Source organism: Anser brachyrhynchus (genome assembly GCF_964034855.1).
Source record: "Anser brachyrhynchus genome assembly, chromosome: 8".
Classification (NCBI taxonomy): Eukaryota; Metazoa; Chordata; class Aves; order Anseriformes; family Anatidae; genus Anser; species Anser brachyrhynchus.
In genome coordinates this window covers 290305-314077 of record NC_137702.1, presented here as the reverse complement: position 1 = coordinate 314077, position 23773 = coordinate 290305, and the positions used below count along the sequence as shown (strand labels likewise).

At 43.0% G+C, this 23773-nt stretch overlaps 1 long non-coding RNA gene across 1 annotated transcript in view; it reads right to left on the bottom strand.

The window, feature by feature from the left end:
- Window positions 1-4205: 4205 nt before the first annotated feature.
- The window catches only part of LOC308198798, a 40580-nt gene continuing 21012 nt past the window's right edge, over window positions 4206-23773 (bottom strand). Inside the window, exons 3-4 of the long non-coding RNA XR_013954208.1 lie at window positions 9886-9984; window positions 4206-8772 (exon numbers count right to left, since the gene is read on the bottom strand). This is a non-coding gene — a long non-coding RNA (uncharacterized lncRNA). The remainder of the gene's footprint in view (window positions 8773-9885; window positions 9985-23773) is intronic.

The window sequence follows — 23773 nt, the reverse complement described above, 5'->3', positions numbered from 1 at the left end:
AGATAGCTGAAACTGGCTGGGGTATCACCCAGACTCCATGGCACATAAATCAGCAGTTACCTGAGAAATACAGATGAAGTGACTGTCTCATATGACTGAAGTCAACCAAATCCATGGATGGACCAGCTCTCCAGGTGCTGCTTTTAAAGTTTTGTTCACCTGAAGACCAGAGTCTGGCTAAGAACTTGTATTTATACCATGTCGTTACAGAAAGCAGCCATGTTAATGGCTCATTGTATTTTACAACTCCTCCCAGCTTTGCTCTAGAGATGTACAGCTGTTGTGGGTGCTGGTGATGGGACAAACGCCCAGCGGAGAACCAGGTCTCACCCCAGGTTTCACTGCCACTTCCCGGCACAGGCAGCAAGGAGCCAAAGCTGCCATTGATAGGGCAGCCCAGCTCGCTGCCAGGCCAGCCATGTTCCAATGGCAGCTTGCAGAGCTGCAGAACACACAGGCACTTTTGGGCTCGGAAACACAGAAACACATCTGTAGGAAGTGACAAATACCTACTTTATTTCTTCAATTACTATTGCTCTGATATAGCTGAATTTTGCTTCAGAGTACATTTGCAGGCAGAAACTCTATGTCAACCAACCATATAAAACATAGCTCTGTGGTCCACTGGCATACCCCTAAAAGTTTACCCCTAGCAGTTTAGTGTTGAAATGCTTCCAAATCCATGACTGTAACAGCACAATGGGATCTGGGAACGCAGAAGCCAAATTGTACTATGTAATGTAATGCTGCGTGAAAAAGGTCGTACTTGCTACTGCATGTAAAAACAGGAAGGGTAGAAATAACAAAACTAATGATCCTGGGTGCAAGACACTGCAAATACAGCAAAATGGATATTTTAATACACGTTTGTAAATTCTTTTCTGTTTGGTAGCCATTTGTTTTTCAAAGTCATCATTTGGAGTCAAAGTCATCAGTCAGTACAACAAGGGGAAAATTAGCTGCACACTCAGGTCATATTTCAGCCCAATTAGCAAGTTTATGTGAATGAGGTAATGGAAGATTCACTAAGAGTTACTTCAGAAAATAGAGGAATCTGTTTCAGCATCATCCAGGAACAAAAGTCATTAGTCAGGCTAACAGTGAATGCACAGTGAAGCTGAAACGTGATGACAGAATTTACTTGCTCTTTTAAACCTACATTCACCGTATGTCACTGCAGAGCACCAGCATACACCTTCCCCTGGTATAGCACAGTGCTGAGGAGAAAGTCGATGTGATTTGTATGTAATGCTCACCTAAAGAAGCAGTGCCTTTCTGCCAGCCACACTCACAGCAACGTTGCCCAGACGAGCAGGCAGGCAGGGTGGGTCCACAGTACAAAGCAACCAGTGCTGCACTTTGCAGCTCTCCTAGGCTGGGAAGAGCAGCGCCCTGCAAATGCTGCTCAGGCACCCACATTTCCTTCTAGAGGCCTCGCAGTGCAGCTGGCTGGCCCCTCTCTGGCACATCCCCACTTGCCAAGCTTGCTCACGCAGGAGCAGGGCACCAGTCTCCCACTGCGCGGGTAATCACAAAGGCAACATGCCATTCTCATTTACAAGGAATTGGTAAGGAGCCCCAAGGACTGCCAGAAGGCAAGGCACTGCTGCAAACCCTTGGGAACAAGTGGAGGAAACAGACCAGAAAAAGCCAACTGGATGCACCATGTACTAGCAATGGGGAAAAAAAAGGCCTTGCTCTGACCAATTGCATTATACACAATTAACAAGTCATGCTCCGAACAAAAGTACAGGCTCAAAAACACTGTGTTGTATTGTATTTACCTTTAATTATCACTGAGTCCAGACTGAACTGCACAGGACTATAACATGAAAATACCAAGGCAGGACAAAGGCAGAAGAGCCTTTGGCTTTAATTCCCTAAGCATTTATGCTAGATATTGCTAACATAACTCTCAAGGTGACAACTGTTTTATTCCCAATTGACCGCAGCACTAAGAACGAAGCCCATTCACCCACTCTCCTTGTACTAAGTTAACCATGGCTAGCTGCACTTGCCCAGCTGAGCTGCTCACCTCATTTGCACAGTTAATTACATATATTCTGAAGGGTACTGCAAGGAGCTTCACCTGATCTTCATGCCCACACTCACAGGTGAAGCCCCTGTGCCCGCTGAGGCAGTGGAGCAGCTAAGCTCCACACCAGCTCTGGAGATAGACAAGCAGACCCACGCAGCAAAGCAGAGCAGAGCAAGGTGGCGAGATGCTGCCAGGCTTCTAGAGGTGGCCAGGGACTTTGCTATGGGTAAAGGCTTGGGAAATCAACAATGAGCTCTATCCGTTATAAGCAGCCTTATGAGTTGTGCTAATGCATCCATTACATCTGGGCCAATAGAAACAGAGAAGAAAATATAATGGAAAATGATGCAGAACACAACCCATGTCCACCTCTCCTATCTAAGCTAATTAAAATGGCAAGCAAGTTTGGCATAATGAAAACAAAGTCAGTCCAATCCAGAAGCGGAAGCCCAGCTGGAAAGAAGCCCCAGACTGAACACCCAGCCCGTGGCATCCCAGCGCCAGCCAGCGGCGGGGCCCCTCGGCTGCCCTTCTGCTGCAGCAGCAGCCACTGCAGCACAAGAGGCTCGCCCACTGCCCGGCCACACACAGCAGCACTGGTGCCATCACCCTGCCATGCTCCTGCTGCCCCAGTCCTGTGCCCTGAGCAGCTGCTGCCGTACCCCACGGGGTCCTGGATGCAAGCCCTGGGTGCATGACTGAGCGTGTTTCCCTCCCTGCCTGCCTCTGCTGATCTGGCTCACCATTTCAGCCCTTTGGCTGTGGAGCAAGTCTCTGTTTTATTTGCAAGTAAATCTTGAAGTCATTTGTAAATTATTTTGGCTGTGCTAAGCAAGTACATTGCCGAGTAACTGTGCCATGCAAAGGTTACATGCCACAGAAAACTTACTTCGGGATAACTTATACCTTTAAAAAGCTGTACTTAAATGAGGTTTCTCTTTCACGTTGCCAGAGGCAAGATCAGATCTGAAAAGCCAGATTAAAAAAAAAAAAAAAGGAAAATTTAGAGATGTAATCATGTATAGTATCTTAGGGGCCCCCTAGAGAGAAACATAGAGAAAATATGGTTTCTCATCTTCCACAAAACATAGCTTTCACTTATCTTCCTTTTTGCAGTGGTGCAAAGGCCAGTGAGGAGGGATGAGATAATGGTTACAAAAAGGCGTGTTTTTCATAGCATAGACTAGAGATTGGCACAAGGCTGAACTTCCCCCTCATGGACCTCATGTTAAATGCAATTTTAAATAAATGTGAATTCTGGGTGGGACAAGAAAGAAATCATTCTGACAGGTTTGTTGCCATTTTTGAGAAAAGGCTGCTTGAAGCTGCTGAGTGGATAGGGGTGCTAAAACAAGCCATGTGGAAAAGATGTCAGAGGGCAGAAAGCGGCAAGTGTCGAGTTTGCAGACCATGCCTGCATTGCTCACATACTGTCACGTTCCCACAATGTGACATATTACTTTGAAAAATGAAAAAAAAATTAAATTTTGATCAAGTGTTTGGTTAACACTTGAGCTCAAATGAAATCTTGGAAAAAGCAGCAGTTATTTATCTGGTACAATTATTTATTATATTTCTAGGGATTTTCTTTCAAAATGCATATTTCAGGAGAGATTTTGTTAAGAATAGACATTGAAAAACGCCAGCTAGTTACCGTCATCCAGCAGCATACTCAGTACTTTTGTCCGGGTCTATTTTCTCAGCTCTGAGAAAGGTTTGCCAGTCTGGTAACATGCAAGATCCATACATTTCTCTTGTATGTTAGCTAGTTTTATCTACTGCAGGGAGTTGCTATGCGAGCATTATCAAAGGGAAAGGAAATGACCCATCTTACATATGTGTAGTCATTTTCCTTGAACAGAAAAAAAAAAAATACCCTTAACTTCCAGCAAGGCTTTGTGGCTCTAGTTACCATAGTGAGCTGGCAGGCAGAGGCCGGGTAAAGCTCTCTTGATCAGCCATGAGGTCTGTCGCATTAGAGAGGAATGCATGTTTTTATTTCCTCCCTGAAGTCTAAAGTTGAATGCATTTGACTGCAAGGGTTCAGAACTGTCACTTAATATTATCAGCTACATCTACGGTATGTCCAAGCAACTCCCCAAGCCCCCTCCCAAAAATTAAGAGGGGGAGAGCGTGTGCACGCGCTGCAGGGTGGTAGCATGTCACATGTCCTGTAACAGAAAGGGATAACCATCTTTGTACAAACTTGACATCTATAAATTGATTACATAAGTGGGCAGTGGTGGTCCTTTCAAGTATGCTCCTTTTGTTTCAGTTTTACAGTAAAATTACCAGCAGCAGTTTACAATTAAGGGAAATAATAATAACTGCATATGCTTTCATCTGCACATACAATTACAATAAACTGCATGCTTTAATAGGATTGTGAAAAATCTGTGTTTGACCCATACAAAAAAGTAAACATTCTTGTTCTGGATACTATATCATTATCACAACAAAGGGAAACTCCTGAAATCTGATGATTTAAACATCTGGAGAATGTTAATCACTTCAAAATGACGGATGTTTTTTATTTTAGCTTTTGACAGACACACTCCTTTCATAGATACATGATTATTTACATAAATTACATCACCAATGGGAAAAAAATCCAAAATAACTTCAAAGGATAAAGAGCTTAATTAAAAGGAGACTTTTATTTTTCTTCTCTTGTGGAGCTTAGAATAAACAGAACAATTTTCAAAGTGAAAAGGTAACTCCAGTGTTTTAAATATGACACAGTTGTGCTTTAGGTTTTTACCCCACGTGCAGGGCTTTGGAGGTGCACTTTAAAATAGAGCTACGGTGCAGTAACAAGCATTGCAACAGAGAAACAGGCTAAACCACTGCCTCAACGGGCAGAGTGTATTGTGACACAGGCACGAAGTCAACCTTTAGTTTAGTTCTTTAAGCACTTCTTCAAATGCACAGGTAGGTTCTGATGCTATTCTGATCTCTGTCTGCCTGCAGGCCTGACTGTTCTCTTATCGTAAATTTCATATAAATACACAGCCACTAGCTTCAGCACAACTACTCTCAATCAACTCTTATTTTTATATATGTATTTGTGGAGCAGTATCATGTTCACCAAAAGCAGGATCAATGAGACCTGCATCAGGTCCTTCAGCCCTCTCCCCCAGTGCTATACATCAGGAAACAAATTCCACATCACAGCCACTGAGCAGTTGTGAGAACAGACTCGGCTGCACGGTTTGAGCATCCAACTCTTTTTAAGACAATTTCAAAGAACGCTGCAGGAAGTAAAGGAAGGGAAGGTGCAGGGAAACCTGCATTGTGTAATGTTGGCAGAGAAGTATGACCACTTTGGATACAACCTGGTAGTTGCTGGATTTAATACAAGAAGTTTTGGGGACCACCGGACATTTCAACATTACGTTAAAAGGATAGCTATGCCCATTTAATTCATCGTCACCGGCCCAGTCAAATTTGTAAGAGTTGAGGAACAGCCAGAATTGGACAAATTACAGAAAAGAGAAAAGGGAAAAAAGAGAAGGGAAAAGGGGAAAAAAAGACAGCAAAAAGCTGTGCTTGGCCATGCGGGGGGTGGCGCTCCCATGGTGTGTGCCTCTGAGCAGCCGCACGCTGCCTAACACTGCCTGGCAGACCTGCCGCAATTTAGCTGATCCACTACAATTTCCTCCTACACTCTGAGCTGATCTGCAAGCTGACCTTAGACAATTTGTCTTCTTTCTGGGAGAAATGTCATCCGAAAGGAAGCTATTAAGTCAAGAAGGCAATTCTGCAGGAACAGTCCACTGTATAAACAGAACTTGACCTATGGTAATTTATTTCTAGTCCTTCACAAAAGAACTTAAGAGAGAAGATCAATATATTTCAGAATCTAAATATGTCAATAAAAACAGGAATGTAAGAACTTTAGACAACATTTGTGAGAGGCTGTCTTCCATATTAGAAGCTGAGAAACTGAAGAGAACTCTAAAACAAATCTGAAAAGATTTTGTATCTGCATTTCACAGAATAAACATCTGTGGATAGTAGAGTTCAGCCTAAAGTTTTGCTGACCAAGTATCTGTCGTTTCATTCCCTTCACAAATGTATTAAACTATTCTGGTGCCCCCAACACCTAACACTTAATGACAAAGGTTGACTACTTACTGCCTTAATTCTTAAATAACTTTTAGAGACTACTAAAAGTTAGAAATAATTAAAAAAGAGAGATAAAATACTGAAATATGAATTCCTGCCTTACAGTGCTGAAATCAATGAACCTGGAGTGCAGGAAGAAGCCTATCTTCATTATTAATGCTTTCCTGATATTTTGCTTTGCCGAAACCGAAGTGATTTCCTTATCTAAGACATTCACTAAGACCAACCACCAACTTTTTCCTCACATGCAGCACACCAGGCGGACCATACCGACACCCAACAGCTCACAGAATGAAGCCAAGTCCCTGCTGAAGGCGGGGAAGCCATCCGCACATCAGTTCCTCCACGCACAGCTACTGCTGTCCTAGCAGGGTCATGTCCGCCCCAGGCTGGCCATTGACAGCGCCTGTCCTGCAGATCACTTTGTCCTGCTCAGAAGCCACCTGTCTGTCCAGGCACATCTTCAAGAAGCACAGATGACAAAACTAACAAGCACTGTGCTCAGGGTGGCGCCCGCAGCTGGCAGGAAGAACTTGCCTCAACATCCCAGGCCATTTCTCATTTCCACTTCCCCAGTGCCGAACACGGCTCTCAGCTCCAGCCATGGTTACTTGGAACCAAGCGAGCTCACCTCGCAGGAAACCGGGGAGGTGGATTAAATGAATCCAACACTTCTCTACACCGATTTTGATAAAGTTCAGAGGTATGAAGGCAGGAAAATCAGCAAAGTAAGTTCTGCCAAGCGACACCTGGGAACTGACACCTGGGAACAACCTCAGAAGTGAGTGGGTTATGGTTTGTAGGAGGAGGACAACCCAAGTGTGGTTTTTGGTAAAACTATGGGTGGGCAATGTCATCACAGTTTCAGCAGTGTGTACAGGAATAATGTCACAGGTTCTACATCAGATTCATTAAAACTCTCTTCTTGTATATTAAGTATATGAAATGGTTAATTGTTTTTAGAAAGCACATGACTTCCCAAGCTATAAAGAGCAGCTCCCTTTCTTGCCTGGTATTTACACTTACATTAAATAACACACTTTCTAGAAGTACTAGTATTTGAAGTTCAAGGAACCTAGCAATATCAAATGTTTCCTTAATGGCTGCACCTGGATCTACATGAGCTCATTGTATACACCTACACCCAAGTTCAAAAGAACTGGCCGTTCTGTTTGTTTTCACCAGCAAAACATGAATATGTGTCTGACAAACTTAGAATCTGCTTTTTGTTCTTGCTCTTGTCATCCAGAAGGGATTTTACAACATACTGCAGGCTCTTCAAAATCTACTTGAAAACTACAAAACAAAATGAAAAGACAACTCAGTTTGCTAACTTTGGACCACCCCATTGCTTCTGGTTTCCCCACCATCAACTGGAAAGACTTCTTTATATTTTGTGCCAGAGAAGTGAGTCTGTTTCTTGGCATTATTTGTACATTCTTCCCTCATTCCACATTTTCCACTTGAAATTGCAATTTTTTTTCACAAGGGGTTCACTTTTTCTGCCTGAAGCCAAAAAAAAAAAACCCTCTGTTTCCTGTCCAAACTTTATTCCTGACATAGTGCAATGAGCTTTTGGTAGTTTGAGGTATATTTCTGGTGGAATGACTCATATCATGCAGATACTTTTGCAGTCTGGAACAGAGTGCAAACCTTCCTTTAACAAACAACATATTGCTAATAAGCTTTACTGGACCTAGCTCGGGATAACTACAAGCCAGGTACTACAGACTCACTTCTGGGCACTTCCCCAGGAAAAAAAAAAATTATATATATTATATATATTTATATATCACATCTCTGCATTCTGGGTCTGGCTGCAAGACAACTTTTATATGATGTATTAAGCAGCATATGGGGCACAGGGAGACAGATGCCAGGGCTGCCCCATGCACTGTCAGATGAGCTTTTTCAATGGCCAAAGAGGCAATTCCCACCCTGCCTGTGTCCTTTTTCACTTGTTGTGACTGTTGCCTCTACACAGCATCAAAGCCAGGGACAGAGCTGCCCACAACAAGGATCAGAACATCACCTCAAGCCTACCTGACAGTCAGGACAGTAGTCCCTTGTCAGGTTGCCCCTGCACTGTTTTCAAGCAGTTTCTTAAGTCTATTTTAAGACAATGTTTTTCTGTGTTCCAGTTAGAGAGATGGAGCTGCTCTTCCTAAAAACACTCCTCCAAAAGATCAAGCCACTCTCTCTCCAAGTCAATTATTATCCTCCACTTTTTTTCTCCATTGACAGTGTTCTACATATTCAGGAAGACCAATCCAGGCATTTTTTGTCAACTCTCCATTACACAATCAATTTTTTTCATCCAAACTTCACTTGTGCCTGTGTACAAGCATTCAAAGTTCAAAGACAGGAGAAATGACACACAAAAAAGTTGTTAAGTAACAAATTTTCAGTCCTTAGAATGAAAATCTGGTTTCCAAACAGCTCTTCTCATTCGTTGCTGTGATGTCAGGCCAGAAGCTTGATCCTACTTTGCAGCGAAGCAGAAACCCCAGGCCTATGTGAGTACACACAGAGGAGCACTGTGGGGATGGAGAGTCCTGGTGCTTGTTGGGATGGTCAGTGATGTTTTTTAGTCCCATCCCCCTACCCTTCAAAAACAAATAACAAAATAAAACAAAACAAACAAAAACACCACAAGTCTATTTCTGGGGTTCCACCTTTCTCCAGGACTAGCAGACTTCAAAGTAGCCACCCAAACTTTGTCATAGAGTCCTGGCAATCCCCAAGGTCAGCTATGCTCAGTAAGAACGTGAACCGCATTCATGTTTTCCCTCCATTGGCCCTCATGTATTTGTGTCAGTGGTTAATTTATTGCCCTCAACCACAATAGCTTCCAGTGGGACTTCTCTGGCTTGTATGACTTGGGAAGGTTATTTTATTTACCAACAAAAGTCGTCATTTAAAGAAGTTTGCACACAGTAAGTTGCAACAATGTCATTGACAGGTCAATGAAGCAGAGCTCACCCAGGAAAGGTATAACCAAGTCACAAAATCATAGAAACACAGAATGGTTTGGATTAGAAAGGACCTTAAAGATCATCTAATTCCAACTCCCCCGCCACGGGCAGAGACACCTCCCACTAAGACCAGGTTGCTCTAAGCCCCATCCAACCTGGCCTTGAACGCTTACAGGGTTGGGGGGCATCCACAACTTCTTTTCTCACCACCCTCTGAGTAAGGAATTTTTTCCTTATATCTAATCTAAATCTACCCTCTGTTAGTTTAAAGCCATTACCCCTTGACCTATCACTACACTCCCTGATAAAAAAAAAAAAGTCCCTCTCCAGCTTTCCTTTAGGCTCCCCTTATGTATTGGAATGTAGTTATATCGTCTCCCCAGAGCCTTGTCCAGGCTGAACAACACCAAGTCTCCCAGCCTGTCTTTGTAGGAGAGGTGATCCAGCCCCTTGATCATCTTCGTGGCCCTAAGTCATAGATACTGGGCGCTTGTAATTTCTTGAAAGAGGCAGGATATCCCAAGACTCACAGCTGAAAGCATCACACAAAAATGACATCTAAAATGGACAGTGAAAATCACCCTTGCTGAAAAACAGCACCATAGCAAAAGGCACGGGTGTCCCCTGAGCAGACAAGCGCTAACAGAGCCCACTCTGTGCAACTTCCCTGCACAAACCGCTCACAGCGGGGGATGAGAATGCCAAGTCCCAGGACTGCAAAGCTTGTTTCAGAGAAGGGCTTACCTATGCACAGCTGCCAGCACTGTACGCATTATTGTCCGGGAAAGGCCAGTGTCAGATGTCCCAGTTTGGTGCATTTGTTTGCTCATACTGGTGAACAACCTCAAAAACATGAAAGAAAAAGGCACAGAACTGCAAGCAAGCACCCTGCCCTGCCCTGCCTCACCTGGGAGCACCAGGACTCCTCTCTCTCCCCCCAGGTGTAGGGCAGCAGCCTGTTTCACCTGAACCAGATTTTGTTTCTCTACCCATCCAGAGCCCCTTCACCTCTCAGGTTACTCTCAGCTCTCAAGAGGCATCATAGCATCACCTCTGCACCTGGGGATTTAAGTGCATACAAATTTTTGGTGGGCTTAAGAGATCGCAACTGATTTCTCTGAGACTTGGGACTGTCTGACCCCCATACCAAAAGGCAGCATGTGGGCTTTTAGGCTCTCAGTCTGAAAAAAGGAAAAGAGAAGCAGTCAAATCACATGCTGACAAGGTCCGTGCAGAAGCCTTTTCGGCAACCACCACAGAGAAGTAAGGACTGCACCCCCGTCTTCAACAACACAGTTACAACACAGGACTGAATCCAGGATAGTTATGATCACAGGGCTGGGACGTGGCAGCATCTGCTGAGCCATGCGACCCTTTAAAAAGTTGAAAGACAAAGGAGCACATTTTCCCTTCTGAATGGGGGTTGTGGCCAATACTGCTCATTAGCATTAAGATCCCACAAGACCAGGAGCTCTTGGTGGTGCGGCAGTGCCACGAATGGCTTAGCATCGGCAGGTGAGCAATGAACAGGAAGGACAACAAAATGAGTACAGGACAGAGAAAAAAGCACCAACGGAGAAAGTAACAAACTGCTTTGCAACCCTTGAGGCCTTGTAGCAGGAGCAGAAGCAATGCCAGGGCCAGTAACACTTCCAGCTACTGTGCAGGACCCACAGGGCTGGTGCAGCCATGGCACAGCTGTCAGTCCAGTTCCTAGGCAGTGACTCCTGCGTGCTCACAGCAGCACTCGCTCAGGCTCCACCAAGCCTGAACCAAAAATAGCTCCAGGATCCAGATGCATGTAGAGCTAACTTACAATGACATCCTCATTACGTTATCCCTGAAGAAGACCTCATTGAGGCTGCCAGGAGAACAGCTCCTGAGAAATAAACTCAGTGCTGGTGCACAACGACAGACCATCACTGGCTGTGGCTGGCTCTTCAGCACACAGTGAAGAGCCACCACAAGTCCGGCCACCACAGCCAGCAGCAGAGGCAGCAGAGCTATGCTCCCTCTTGGACAGACACCACACCAAGTGCCCCAACCAAGCCGAAATGCTCACATAGCTGGCAGCTCCGCTCCCAAACCCACACAGCTCACACTGTGCTCAAAACAGCAGCACGAGACACAGGGAGCAGCAGGAAAGCTACTGAAATGAGCTGTTACTCTGCCCTGTGGGGTAGAAAAAATAACAACAAAAATACAAAAACACAAACAGTTGCTGGAGCTTGGAGTGAATTACAAATAGCAAATCACCAGTCCCCCAGCATACTCATGTCTCCTCCTCAGACCCTCCCCACCACCAGCAGTGCTGCCAGAGTCTAGAAGAAAGCACAACTATACATAAATGAAAAGCCAGTCTCTCAGAATTTAGTAAAAATGAAGTAGAAAAAATGAAAAAAATAATATTTTACTGAACGTTTGATTCTATGTGTACAAAAATTAAGAATTACAAGAAATTGAAAATCGGTTCCTACTCCAATAGCTGAATGCAAAACCAACTTTTTATTTGTTCGTTATACAGAGATATATTTTTAGTGATGTGTGATTACTATGGAGCTGCATATCAGATATGCCTCATTCTTCCTACAATTGACAGTAACCATTGGTGGTTCTTACTATTATAGTAATTATTTGGAATTGTTATTACTGTTGTGAACGTAAGGAGATTAAACTAGCACACAAATTAAATGAAAAAAATGCATTGAAGAGATCAGAAGTCAAATCAGAGATGACAGGTACAAGAAATACTGCCTCTCTGGAAACAATGTTGATCTTCACAGCTAGGAATGTGGCACTTCAAAAACGTTTACTCAGCAGTTTCCTTTTTAAAACAAGTTTAAAATATTATAGTTAGAGCTGGGTGAAAAACGCTCAAATAATTTCAGGTTGGTGTTCATAAATTCCATTATAGTTTAGCAAAAGCATAAAAAATCCCACACTAAAAATTGTTTTTTTCTTTTCTTTTTCTCCAGCTTTTTATTTCAATAACAAAAAAAGTCTCAACCTGATTCCAGTTATTTTCTGGTTTGACACTGAAGCAAACAGGGCTCTGACTCAAACTGACAAATGTTTCTTTTCGGATAACTTGTTTGCCAACATCTCACATCATGGCTTCTTTCCCTGCAGTGGGTCCAATGCGGGCAGAAGGGCCCCGAAGCCACGCTGCTGCTACCAGGCAGCCCCCTGGGTGCTCGTGGGGCTCCCCAGGCCAGCGCCGGACGAGGAGCTGCGAGACCCTAGGGAGAGCCCCCTGCCCAGGCCCCCTGCTCACTGGTGCGGGGCTCATGGCAGGCGGCCCGCTCTCACGCTGCCATCGGCGACTGCAACCCCACTGCAGCGCAACACAAGAGGTTTGCGCTTTCATTGGGGCCCTGCGGTTGAAGGCAGTGGTGAGTGCACCCCAGCACAGCAGCCAGGAACCCCCACAGGCACAGAGCCCATCCACGGAAACGCTTCTCTGCCAGGGACAGACCCCAGTCCTGGGACAGGCGTCCCACAGAGCGTCCAAGCTCGTTTCCTTCCAGTTTCATCCTTCCTCTGTGGCCCATGTCACACCTCATAAACAGCCAGCCTGGGAGAGCAAGAAAAACAGCTAAAAGTTCTCACGCAGTACTCCCACTCACAAAATGAGAGTCCACGTCAGATGAATGCAGTCTGCACAGAGACACGTGCTAGCAGAAGCACTGCGGGCACCGTGGGGCACATATGCCCGTGGAAGCTGGGCTCCTTCCAGTCCCACCCATCACTGCAAAGGCCACACTTCAGCCAAATTAGGTACCCCTTGCTGAGTCACATTGATTTTGCATAGCACAAGCTCTTCTGTCCTCTTCTTGCTCTCCAGGCATCAATCTCAGTTGAGATGGAGATAATAAGCCTTCAGCAAAGGCCCGGTATGTTCCTGAAAAACATCTTATATCTCTATGACTAGCTATGATTGAGGTGGAATTTAAATTGCTGAAGAAAAGTTTCAGTATAGGAACACTCAGGGACAAGCTTCCAGCTGTACACTACCCTGACTTACACAGACTTTTCACCAGGTGTAGAGGGTGTGTGGCTTGTCCTCCTGCCCTTCAGAAACACCAGTTGTGCAAAAGAAATGTTCCTCATTGTCAGTTCCAAAATCTTTTCTGTGTAAGAAGTAGACTGTTCCCTGCAAGCTACTTTTAAAGATACTTTTGCTATCCAAGGAGGCATAAAAGCCAATTCCTCACATCTTCACTATCTCACATTCTCATTAATTCCTGTGCTGTTTCTGGCAACCTTTCCTCTTCCTTCCAGATCAGGTGAAAGAACAGCTCTAGTATTTTCCCCAAAATTAAAGAGGCTTATTTTCCCCTGCATTCAAATACAGGTCATCCACTGTTATAAATGAAAAGCTCTGGCTGAAGAACGTAAAAATGTCAAGCAACATAATGTTTTCTAACTCATTTGTGCTTCAGAGCCTGAAACAATGACTGGTCTAAAACTCTTGGGCAGTCTGACTTGGCAGGGGCCCTGTCAACTCCTCCAGTTTCTTCTTCTCCAAATTCACAAAATGCTGAAAAGGAAACAGGTTACCTCTTAAGCAGTTATTAAGCAGAAAAATACTGTGAAGTAGAGCAGCGTCCAAAGCCCCATCAAGCGTCAGCATGCTGGCGAGCGTGAAACGCAGAGTGTGCAGAAAGAAGCCAGGTACCTTGGTGCCTCCTTTAACCAGCAAAAAGGCAGGGTTAGATGAAGTTTCCAGGTGACAATCCCCCCAAAAAAACACATTGAGATATTTTTCACACAACATCCACTTCTGCTGAGGAACTTAGAGCTGCTGGGGCTCTGGATGACCAGTACCTTCACTTAGGTTCAAAAAGCACGTATGTGCTTATGTACAAGAAGAACACATCACAAGCTGTCAAACTTGAGAGAAAACTCTCAGTCCAAGATTCTCCATCACCTGAGCACAGAATTTTTCTGAAGGGAAAAAAAGAGTCCTTCATAACCAGAAGATGGACTAAAGGCAAAACCAAGAGCAGAACATTTCACAATCAGTTTCATGAACCTGCAGTGTGGTGGAGTCTGAGCGAAGTACGCTTCCACAGAGACAGAGCCTGGAGTTTATACCAAAACACTTCCCCTGCTTAGGGCATTGTTTGAGTGAACTGAGGATAGATGGTGGTTTCCAGTGGGATATCAAGGTTTAATTATTTGACTGAGAATGGACAACTGGAGCAAGCAAGAGTAAACTGTAAAAAGATTTTCCTAGATATATGAATGGATGTGAATGCTAACACAAACAATTATATCAGATTATGGCAAGTATAGCAGACAATAGTTAGCTGTATTGTCTCATTCTTACTATAGGCAGCACTGTGACCTTTGTGGATTTTAATAAATCATCTCCTGATGACAATGCAAGTAAATGAGAGTAAAACAGATTTATGATTACAGCTGAGGCCCAGTTCTTGGGAAATTTGACATCTACCTTCAGTAGCTCTCCTGTAGATTCCATGTGACCTTAATTATATAACCCATTTTTTGTGCTGTGCTTTTCCCATCTTTCGACACAGCAAACTATAGTTGCCCATTGTAAAATGAGCTTTAATCTCAAAGGGTGACTGGAATACACACAAAGCAACAGGTAAAACAAGTCCTAATAAAAACTGCAGTACCAGACACCTTGTCTCATCTAGTTCTCTTGCACCAGCACAGTGCTCCGTGAAGATGATTTCAGAACAGAGTTTGATTAGCTGCATTGCAAACATCAGGTATAAAAACTTCTCAATGGCACCTCTGAGGTAGGCTGAGCCCTTAACAAAGCACATCCGAATCACAGTGTTACCTGAGGACTTGTAAGTTTTTATTTGCATCCACAATCTTGGGAAGGGTGTTTATGTATCTCAGTGATGAACAGAACCAGTTTCAGTGTTGTGATTCAAGACCAATCTGAAGATTTGACAGGTCAATTAATAAACACAAACTCTCAACAGAATTGAGGATGCCCTCTGCAAGAGGGGTATCAGGATTAGGAAAGAACATAAGCAGATTTATTTTCTCATTGAAATGATGTTACCTTGAGAAGAAATTTAAAATGTATTCAGGGAGATACCATATCCTGATAGGACAGCTTATAAAAGGGTTAGCCACAGAGGCTTGATTCTGTTCTGCTTGTCAGTGTGAAGTAATTGCCACCTGCACTGAAACCTTCATCAAGACTGTATAAGTCACCAAAGTCCCAAAAAGGTGTCCATGAGAGCCTGAATTTACATTTTACTTGTTCCCAGCAAGGGATGAAGTAACTTACACTCTTGCAACGGACTTACAAAAGAGGAGTTCTTGAAGAGGGAAGGGGAAGAAGGGTCAGGGGATGCTAAAGTAGCAAACTGCATGAGATCACTTCTGGCTTTTGGAAGGTTTCCTTTTTGGAAACTGATGTGAGGCTGCCAGGCTCAGAGACATGGAGGTAACTTGCCCCCAAGGAGAAGCAAAGGCAAATTCAAAGGAAAGGATGAAAGAAAGAAAGAAAGGGTGTCTGGAATATGGAATAAGAGGGCATTGCTGAAGAGACATCACCATGAAATAACCTTCATGCCCATCTGCACTACCGAGGGTTTGAATGGTCCCTCTTGCTGTCACCCCGCAGGGGAACTTGAGCCAGGTCCACATCAGCTTTGCTGGTGCACAGACTCATTCAAGGGAAGACACCAGCAGATGCACAGACAGCAGCGAATATTGTCATAGTCCTGCTCTAGAGAGCCAGGCATCCATGGGGGACCCTGGTGAGAGGCTGTCCCTCAGAAGAACAGATGGGGAGAACTGCCCTCACTCAGCCTTGGGGAGCACAGGGGAGAGGAGACAACAACCTGCTTGTCTCCTCATGGAGGTTTCCCAGCTGGGAAAGCTCACAGCCACCCAAGAGATGAGGTGGCGTTGTCCTCTTACAGGTACTCAACACTGGTGCAACACATGGCAATGCCTTTGCACCAACAGCACTGAGCACATGTGGACACAGGTATTAAATAGGGAATGGACTGAGGTTTCTGCGACCTCTCCAGGAAAATTGCAGCTGGAGTTAGAGACATTTATGGAAATCTTAGTGGATAGCTATCTGTGCTTTCACAGACAAAACCTAGCCTGGAAAGATCTAGCAGATCTTGCAAATGGTATTTTTGAGCTGCAAACAGTGACTGATATTCAAAGGTAACAAACTTAACACTGCAAATCCATTATTACCAGCTATTCAATGTAGATGTAAATAGCGTAAGCTTACACCTTTCATGCCACATTTTTACTCAATATCTGCCAAAGATTGGAGCCAAAATACTGTCAAGACTCTGTTCTTGTCAGGTTTGCTTCTTTGAGAGATAATCGGAGGGAAAAACATGACCAGGACTCCTTTAAACAAACTAAAAAATATGCAGTCTTGCAAATGAATAGAAGAGAAATAAACAGAGTGAAAGGAACTGTCATCAAGATCCCAGAATCCCAGCAGTCACAGTGATGTGAACAATCCTCCAGTAATCTTATAGCTGCATAAAAAGCAGACAAGCTGCAGGCAATATCACTAAGATGATTACTCAGTTCCTCTTGGAAGTTTACATCCAGTTCATGTCTCTCATGCCCGGTGCTCCATGTTCTGCAACAGGTAAAAGGGAACTCAGCCACGCGTTCCCTTCTTAATTACAAAACCAGCCCTTTCCAGCCTTTCCTGGATGGCTTAATCAGAGTAGGAGACTGAGCAAAGATGACAGATGAATGTGAGCATAATAAATACCCAGATGTTAATTTGAACCTTTCCTCTGCACTCCATGACTGTGAATTCCTGCTACAATCAGCCAAAGCAAAACACCCAGCCGACCCAGTGGAGGCCTGATCATGATCCCAAGACTTGGGCAGCACTTTGCATTGCCATAGACGCTGTACAGCTCACCACACTTGGTATATTTTTCCTTATAAAACCCCTAAGAGGTAACAATGTGCACCACTTCGCAGAATGTGAACTGAGGCACAGTGAGTGACTGGACAATTTGCCTGAGGGGACACAGGAAGCCACAGGGGACTCAGCAGGAAATTGAACATTGATGTCCAAGTCTTTGGCTCCTTCTCCAAACACAAGACCGTTCTCCACACCTAATCTGTGCTCAAAGACGTGCAGTCCAGCAAGAAAGAGCAGAAAGCAGAGGCACAAAAGTGTTTAAAGCTACCCTCTAGCTGTAACAATCAGTGATCCAGTTCAGATTCCTCTGACATACAGCCTGGATGTATCCTAGCTTAAAAACAAACAACAAAAAAAAATGCTTCTAAAGAAGGACTACAGCAAGAAAAGCAAAGGGGAATTTTGCCCATATTCAGAATAGTCCATCAAAGATCCATTATCACTCACAGCACAACACTCAGGATGAAACCAAGATCTCCTAGCAGGCTGACAATGGAGCGTCCCAGGCCCTTTTCCACCAGATAAGGAAAGACAGCTCTGTTTCACCACTCAGTCCAAAACCCGTGGGTTCAGAGGTATTTAATCTCTTTGCAGTGTGCCTCAGCTTTTTCTTTACCAATGATGACTGTTCAATAAAATGTTATAACTGCAACTTTATATCCACAAAATAAATCAATTCTGAACTGCACTGTCTAAGTATGTGAGTATTCTGGCAACCAATTGAAAACAGGTTCCTCCTCATAGCTCCATGGCAGCAAAAACTATGACAAACTGAGGAAGATATATTCAGAAAGTAAAGTCTCACACCAATGCTCATATGGAAATGATTTTTTTTCAAAACACTGTACTATTGGAAAACCATCCTAATAAACAGCAAGGTCACGATAGTCATGGCATCCTCTGTAAAATTCGATTTATGCAACACTTCCAGCTGCCAGGTCCCTATTCAACTCTCAGTGTTAAAAGTTAAAATTAACAGCTGAACAAAACAAGTCATCCTCAGTTACCATAAATTATTTCTATTGGTTCTAAAACCCAGGAATTGGGTATACACTCCTGAGTGCTGCAACCCTCTCTATTGAGTAGTCCCCTGCATACCAATACAGAACATCGCATACGTGCTACTTACAACATTAAAATGTATTAGTTTTGTTAGTTACTACTAAGGCTGTAACTAACAAACTTGACCTGTGTTGGTTTTTCAATGCAAACATAAAAGCATTATAGCTTTGCTAAAGGACACTACAAAGAGCAATGGAATTAACAGTAAAAAAGAAAACTTCCTGTGGTTACCTGCAGTAGAATGTATGCAACATTACAAAATCCATCTTAAGAAGTTGCTATTCATACCTGAGCCCTGAAAAGATAAGTTACAGGACTCAGCACATCTCTTCAACCTTCCCTGTTTGAGAGCAGTGATCCTGAAGAACTGGCAAGTGCTATTTCAAAGATGACAGCTCAGCCTATACAAGAAGAATTCCACTAATTTAAACACAGATGCACACAGTTCCTTCGTCTGTGCTCTTGAAAAAGCAAGGTACCCATGAGCATGTGTAACAGTATCTTCATGTGAATTTTCTCCTTTTCTTGGCTCTCTTCAGACTCACTCACTCAGAGAAGGGTGATTTCTTTTCTAAGACTATCTGGAGACTGTGTCATATTGCCAGGAGAGGAACACAGCCAGGTCAATAACGCTATCTCAGAGGCTCAGTATTTAAAGAAAACTTGGCTCCTCATTCACTATCTTTAAAAGTTCTCTGTAGGTGAACTGATAAATGATTCTTTTTCTACATATAAAGCATATTAAAGAGGTTTCTTGATCTAACTCTCATTCTTAAGACTTCAATAAAGCTGTGCTTGGATAATGTCTTACTGAAGTCATTTTTTGGATTATAATCTTCCATCAAAATCAACACATTAAGTAATACAAGTTGTTAAAACCACCCATGATAACTTAAAAAAAATGCAAACTTTTCAGTTTATGAGGACATACATTGATCTTCTTGAGAACCTCTTGGAGCTGCATGGGATAGTTCTCTGCCTAGAGAAAAAGCTGTGATCAAACACACAGAATTAGCTTCATATACAGGAGCAATTCCACAAAAAAAAAATCACAAGTGAAAGCTAAGCTCTGTCCACTTGGAAATTACATAAATATTGTGATGATCAAAAATTATAGAAGAGAGATACTTTGATGTACTTACTTGTGGAACTAACTAACCATTCAGCTAGCATTGAGCAAGATGAGACAGCTGACCGCATTTAAGTGGTTTTGGAGGATCTAGAGGCTGTCGGAGAATACCTGAAGCTATCAGCTAGACAAGCCCGTTGGGAAGAAGCATTCTGCTCCTTCTAGCACTCCAGCTTTTTGTGCTGGGAGAATTGTTTGGCTGTTGCCAATGCCAATCATCCTTTTGGTTTGCTTACCCTTAGAGAAGACATTTTATCTGTTCCTAATGGCTTCTCATCCAGGAAAGAACATAGGCACATGCTTAACCTTAAGCACATGCTTAAGTCCCACTGAAGCAAGAGGAAAGCATGTGACCTGGCTTAAGAGTCACTCCCAAAGCAAGGAGACAAATTGGAGTGGTCTGGGAAACACCTTTGTGTTTTTGCATAGACATAAGCACTGGCTGACTCCATGGCAGGGAAGGGTGCATGCTGCAAGCTCTCCACTGTCATCTTAGGAGCTCCAGCAGTAACCACCTGACCACCCTGCTGGGCCAGCATAGCCAAGCACCATCACCAAGGCAGAGAGGTGGCTAAAACACACTGCATAGTCCTTTGTGAGAGGCATTGTGGGTGTAACTTCAGTGCCTAATTACTTTTGTTGCGCTTTTAACACAGATTGCAATGTCCCAGGCAGCTTTGAGGAGAGTTCAGAAATACTCCAGGACAAGGACTACACACCAGTTGAACACTGAGGATGTGTTATTTCCAGTGAGCATAACGCACCAGAACCATCAGAGCTCCTGTGTTAATCAGAAAAAACATGCTTTTTCTATATTTTTCATTGAATGAGAAACTTGCTTAGTGAGAGGAGGGGATGATACCACACAGGGACAGGCAAAGGAAAGCACCAGGAGCAAGAGAAAACAGCTGAGTTCAGTGAGTTTGGCGTCAGCTTCATCTGTAGCAAACAGAAGTAAACTATTGCTGCTACCAAATAATTTGTATGTGTGACTGAGCAAAGGGCAGAGGTCTCCTTAGACATCTGGGCAGCCTTCGAATAAGGCTACAGTGACAGGTAAGTCCTGCAGTAACCTTTCACAGAGGTGCTAGCTCATCACACAACAAGCAGAATTTAGCTTATTACAGCCCTGGTATCAGTGGGGGTCCTGGATATTCATTCTTTCCTCAAATGCACCTCTACCATCTAATTAATTAGCAAATAATTAGCCTAAATTCTGGCAGGTTTTCAAGTGCTGACAACTTTCTGTAGTGAGTAGGGTTTTCTAACAGTTCTGTTTGTGCTCTCACTGAAACGCATAGTAAAGCCATGTGCAAAGACAAGGAATAATTCGGGGACTGAGTAGCACCAGGGGTGGGCCAGGGCTGAGCACCCTCCAGGGACCCACCCCTGACACCGATGGTCAGGGATCCATCAGTGCTTCCCCATACATTGTGGCAAACACTTACATGCCCCACAAGGGGCCTTGTTCACTGATAAATACCAGATTGCCTGAACATGGCTGTTCTGAGGCTTAGATTTCCTGAAAAATGCAGCTTTTATTAAAGATAATTAAGCATTGTTTTCTTTTGGGTGAGTCACTGGGCTGCATCATGCACAGCTTTCACATTTTTGGAAGATCAGTATGATGATAGCAGAGAAATACAGTCATCTTAATTACCACAACAAGAGCAAGGGATGCAAATTCTGCTCTTAAATTTTGCAGCAAATGTTTATTATTACTCCCATATTAACAAGGCAGAGTCCTGAACATGTTCATTTGTTACTCAGGGCTCCTTGGGAATATTGGAATAAATATTGTTCCATCCCACTTGTTAAATATTACAGCTTTGCAGTTCACCAGTTCAAGACAAATTCATACTGAGATCAAGAAACTGTTAGGTTATTTTAGCCAGACTTTTCTAACATTTATTCAATAGACCCAAAGCTTTTCCACCTCTTCAGCTGCAAAGCAGGATGAGTTCACCTTTAGCCATGCAGAGGAAGCAGACACTGCTAATTTATGGCACATCTACCTCAGACAAAGACAGTTCTCCAGAGCTATGGTTCACATCCAAAATGTTTCTGGAACAGTGATGTGAAGATGTTATGTCAAAGGAAAAGCATAAATAATTTGGCTTTCATTTCAGTTAAGAAAATGCTAGCTAATTCACTGGCAGATGTAGGCACTATGAGTTATAGGTATACTAGAGTCTACCTCCCTCAGCTCAAAAGCTGCAAAGTCAATGAAATAAGCTAATTAATAGCACCTGAAGATCTGTCCCTCAATTCTTCATTTCTGCCTTTAGTTTTACTTGGTTGAATGTCTATTCACTTCAGACATCTTGTGGAGGCTCCACTGGAACAATTTATTGTAATACATTAAGACATATCTTATTCCCTGAGAAGGAAGTCTCTCACTTTGCTGCCTAAATGTAGATCAGACCTATAAAACCTGCAGAAATTATTATAAATCCAAAATAATAAAGCAGTAGATTCAATTCCAGTTGCATAGATTTTCCAAAATTTCCATGGCCTGATCTCCAGCCGATAAGATAGGACTATAACCATCTGTTTGAGAAGAATCTGCCCCATAACATGAAAATTAGCTGCAGTTCAGAAAAAAATGAACCTCAAGACAAGAATTCTATTTTGCAACATGTGTAGCAGCTCACAACTTGCAGCAGTACAAGACTTCTGAGCTTATCTGTCTCCAGCTTGAAGAAATTATTATGGGATTGTTGTGGAAAGCTAGATCCTTGATTCCTTCTTGAATATTTAGATTTCAGAGGATTTCATAACTTTACCATTTGTTGAAATAAATGACTACTACTTTTTGTTTAAGGTAACCAGAGAATGGACATTGGAAGACAGAAGGATCTTTGAGAAATAATTACTGTTCTTAATGATTATAAAAAGTATGGAGACATAGAGAAGCAGTAGGCTTCTTGTGAAAAATATGAATCATTTTTAAAACTTGAGCAACTACAGAATGCATGTACATTTGTCACAAAGCTTTTTAAATGAGTCTGATCAGTTTCTGCAAGCTGAAGTCACAAGAATATCTGAAGGGTTTCTAAAGCTGATTTTGATTCCTAATACTTACAATAAATTATTTTGACAACTTTCTGAGTTCCAGGTTACCACAAATTATCCCAACCACACTGCTGGGATAAGATGCTTTAAAACTTATTATTCCTACAGAGTGTTTTCATTACTTTATTCAACTAAATTTAAACAGAACAAAAAAATCACAAGGGAAAGTCTTGTGTGGTTTAAAGCCACATAGTCTGGTTTCCGCTCTTATCTTGTTTATAAGTTTGAATTTAACTCAAGACATTGAAACAAACTCAAACTTCAATGTATTCGGTTTGAGTTTGACACAGAGCACTGGCAACATCACTGGGCAAGGTACTATCTACAGCCTCATTTGGCTTTCACAGATGTACAGTGACTTGAAGCTTCATGGACAATGCTAGTGTCTTTGTAATAGCCCAGACATATTTAATTGTATATGAAAGCACAAGCACTAGGCTGCCACAACCTTATCAAGCACGTCCTGACAGTGTCAGCACTTACACTGAAGTCCCAACTGAAACGATGGGAAGTTCTTCTGTCATGAAGGAAGGTGCAAAAAGAAAGGACAAATAAGTCATGAATTTATAAATAAAATGATGGATTTTCTTGAAGATGCAGTAGTATGCAAAGGACATTCATCAGTAGGAGGGACTATGTAAAAGCATGCTTCTTCCTGCTATCTCATCTAAGTATGAGTTTTGCAGATCTACAACATATGCTGTAGGGCCTCTGCCTGTTGAGAAAAGAAACAAGTCCTTCCCACTAGCGTAACATGATATTCTCAGCACTTCCTTGCCTCTGCTCTGCTTCTTAGCTGCTCAACAGCAAACAGAGGTTACATGACTACCTCAGCACTGCCTGGTGTTGCCTCATTCACACACATCACTAGTAAAAGAATCACTTCTTAACAGTTACCACACAGCCATGTCCAAGACAGTGTCATAGTCCCACAAATTTAAAGCAGGAAATCATTTTTGAGATGTTGTGATATCTCAACAAAATCAAGTTGCCAGCACTGGATACTGCATTGTATTCTCCAAACCTTGATAAGAGTTCCAAGAGCTTCAATGAAAATTTCCTGGAGTACACGTCTGAAGGAATAGAAATGTAATTTTTACACTGTTAGCTGGTAACACATCACCTGTGAGAGGACTCTAGATTAAGTGATATGGCACCACATGCTAAATGAACACAAACTTATGCCAATAATCATCAAAACATGATTGTGTATGCATAGTACAGGTCCCAGTAGCGGAAGAAGAAAAAACAAACTGATCTTATTGCAAAGACATGGTGGAGGCACATTCTGCAGACCAGTGAGCAGAGTGGCTGCTAGAATGGCATACCATCCACCCAAGATCGTGTTCCATCATTGCAAGCTCATCACAGCCAACAATACTCTCAGCATCTCCATGTTATACCTGGGTACCGCAGACAGCAACGGCTGGAAACCTGCATGCAGAAGTGTCTGGGAC